Source organism: Halichoerus grypus, chromosome 7 (assembly GCF_964656455.1).
Source record: "Halichoerus grypus chromosome 7, mHalGry1.hap1.1, whole genome shotgun sequence".
In the NCBI taxonomy this organism is placed as follows: domain Eukaryota; kingdom Metazoa; phylum Chordata; class Mammalia; order Carnivora; family Phocidae; genus Halichoerus; species Halichoerus grypus.
In genome coordinates, this window is record NC_135718.1 from 153508169 (window position 1) to 153511013 (window position 2845).

Sequence of the window (2845 nt, forward strand, 5' to 3'; positions counted from 1 at the left end):
TAGCTGCCTGGCTGGAGGCTGGTGTGTGTGTGTGTGTGTGCATGTGTGTGTGTGTGTGTGTGCGTGTGCATGTGTGTGTGTGTGCCCGTGCAGACGCTGAGGTTTTAGGGATGATAAGCTTCTCTGCTTTCCTCTGATCTCAGGGGATCGACCTGTTTCCACTGGAACTGGAGAGGAAGGGACAATTGAGACCTACTTTTGTCTTGCTTGAATTACTAATTCGGGCAAACCGCAGGCTTCTTCGTCACCTGGGGAAATGGTGGTAGAGCATGGAAGGAGAGAAAATGTGTCCCATACCAAGAGGTGACCCTATAGTATTTTTCTTGGGCTCAAGTGAACTGCTCACACCTCTCCCACAAACAACATGTGCACATTTATTGTCTGATTACATGGGTAATAATTGCTTCTGCTTTCCTTCCTGTGGGAGAGGAGCTCCTGCTCTTTCTCACCAGGTCCTGGTATTACAGAAAGGGAAGTGGGGTCTGTGACCGCAGGAGGAGAGGGTGGAGGAGGGCACAGGGGCAGGGATGTGGCCAATGGGGCTGGAGGGCAGGGGTGGGGCTGAGCAGAGGGCGTGGGGCGGGGAGGCAGGCCTGGGCATCAGCGGTGTGACTGGTCACTGAATCCCTGGAGCAGGGGCCCCAGAGAGAGAAGGACACAGGGGATGGGAAGGGTCCTGCCCAGACCGTCGGACTCACCGCCCTGTGAACGAAGAGCAGCCCTGAAGGGACGGCTGAGGAGTCTGGGAGGGTGGCAGGTGGGCCGGGGGGTCCAGGAGAGTGGCCGTCAGGGACCCGAGGGCAGAGGGTGTTGGCGCAGGAAAGGGGCATCAATGGTGTCACGTGGGGGTCACTTCCTGGCTCTCTAGGGGTCCCCATAAGGTGAGGTCAAGGTGGGGGCTCAGGTGTGGAGCAGGGGCAGCACGGAGACCAGCTGAGGGCTGCAGGGAAGGAGCAGCAGGGTCACGGGGACGAGCCAGAGACAGGAATGCAGGAGAGGACAGGTCCCCAGAGAAGGGCCTTGAAGTGCAGGGAAAAGTCCTCACTGAGCCCCGAGGAGCTCACCGTCTTCCATGGGGACAGGAGAGAGAGGGACACAGGTGTCTACCAATGCAGTCAGTTAACGCTAACTGTCAGGAACTAGAACTTCTGCTTTTTCCTGAGCAATGGGAGGCTGGGCCATTGACCAACAGGACAGGACAGAAGGAGGTTTGCCAGGACACAGGACAGCCGAGGGCTGGAGAGACGGGCCCTGGAGCACATTCCCTGGGCTGAGTCCTGACTCCGGGGCTCCCGGCTGTGTGGCCTGGAGAGTCAGCCTTTCTGGCTCCCTCTAATGATCTGTAAAGTGGGCACAACGATCCCCACCTCACAGACAGTCCACGAGGACCCGGTGCGTTAGGAGCGGGCAGAATGGTCAGAGAGTGCGTGTCACCGGGCCAGCCCTCAGCCAGTGCTGACGATTACGGATTCACATCGTCTGTGAACAGCTCTCAGCACATGACTGACGCTGGCTGGTGTCCAAGATTGGTTGAGGCAGGATATTGGGTCTCATGGGGAACTTGTGCAGAACGATTTAGCATAGAAATAGCTGATAGTTGGATCCACGCAGTCCCTGCTCAGAGCAGTGAGAGGGGGAAAAGGCAGGACCAGAGCTTCGGGCATCAGGCTCACAAGACAGGTGTCCCCGGAGGGCGGGATTCTCCTGCTTCTTCCCGTTAAATCATGCTCATGGCCTGGCCTGGCCTGCGGACCTCACTGTGGACGGTAGTGAGAGAGGTCTCCTCTTCTAGATGTGGTGCACCCCTACCCTGGAATGCAGACAGAGGGTTCCTGAGGGACACAGACACCCCAGAGGGACCCACACAGACCCAGTGCTGCTGACAAGACCTGCCCCAGCGCCCAGCACTGCATGGAGCCCAGGAGAATTTTCTTAGTTAATACTGCCTTGTCTGGAAAGGGTTACAGAGGCATGGAGGGCAGAACCTGCAGATGACTGGGATTGACAGGCACACACCCAGGCACAGAGGGACTTGGGAGAACCCAGGCTGCCTCCTCTCCCAGCCTCACCTTGTCCCTGTTATCTCCAGCCTCCTGCTGGCTCAGTTCTGCATAGTGGATGCCACCATCCGGGTCCCCGTGCTCCTTCTGCGATCCTGCTCCTGAGTCATACACAGATGGAGCTTGAGTCTGAGCCTGGCCACCTGGACCCTCCCCCACTCCATGACCCCCACGGCCAAGGCCACACCAGGCAGCCACCTGCAGGGACATGCCCTGAGCCGCAAAATGCAGGAGAGAGGGTGTCCAGGGTCCAGTGGGGGAGGGAAAGTGCAACCTGCCTCTCCCAGGCTTCAAGTTCTCCTTCTTCCCACGTCTCTTCCAAAGATATAGTCCAGCTCCGAGGATCAGCAGCACGACCACAATGGCCCCCAGGATGCCTCCCAGGAGGGCAGCACCAGCCTGTCCTGGTGGATCTGTTTCTGTCACACAGACAGACTGAAGAAGGTTAAGACACAGAGAACTGAGGACGCCCATTGCCAGGCACATGGAGACGTCTGAAGGGACCTGGTCAGAAGCCCCAGAGGGAGGAGCATGGCAGGTGCTTTCACTCAGCCGGTTCCTGAGCTCCTGCTTGGGGCCGAGGTGCTGAGAGGAACAGGACATGGTGCCCGCCCTTGAGGAGCTCCTCAGCGGGGGGAGGGCTGAGAACATGCCAGAGGCAGCCAGCCAGAGCCATGCCAGGGCACGAGAGCTTTATAGCTTGTACCCAGGTCCTCAGGGAGGGCCTCCTGGAGGAGGTGATGGGGAAACCTTGTCTCGAGGGAGGAGTAGGAGATTCCCTGATA

At 58.6% G+C, this 2845-nt stretch overlaps 1 long non-coding RNA gene across 1 annotated transcript; it reads right to left on the reverse strand.

The window, feature by feature from the left end:
- Positions 1–351: 351 nt before the first annotated feature.
- LOC144382515 (uncharacterized) lies at positions 352–2203 on the reverse strand. Its single transcript, XR_013449528.1, has 2 exons — positions 2070–2203; positions 352–1810 (listed from the first exon to the last, which is right to left on the reverse strand). It is a non-coding gene; the product is annotated as an uncharacterized LOC144382515 (long non-coding RNA).
- Positions 2204–2845: the final 642 nt, after the last annotated feature.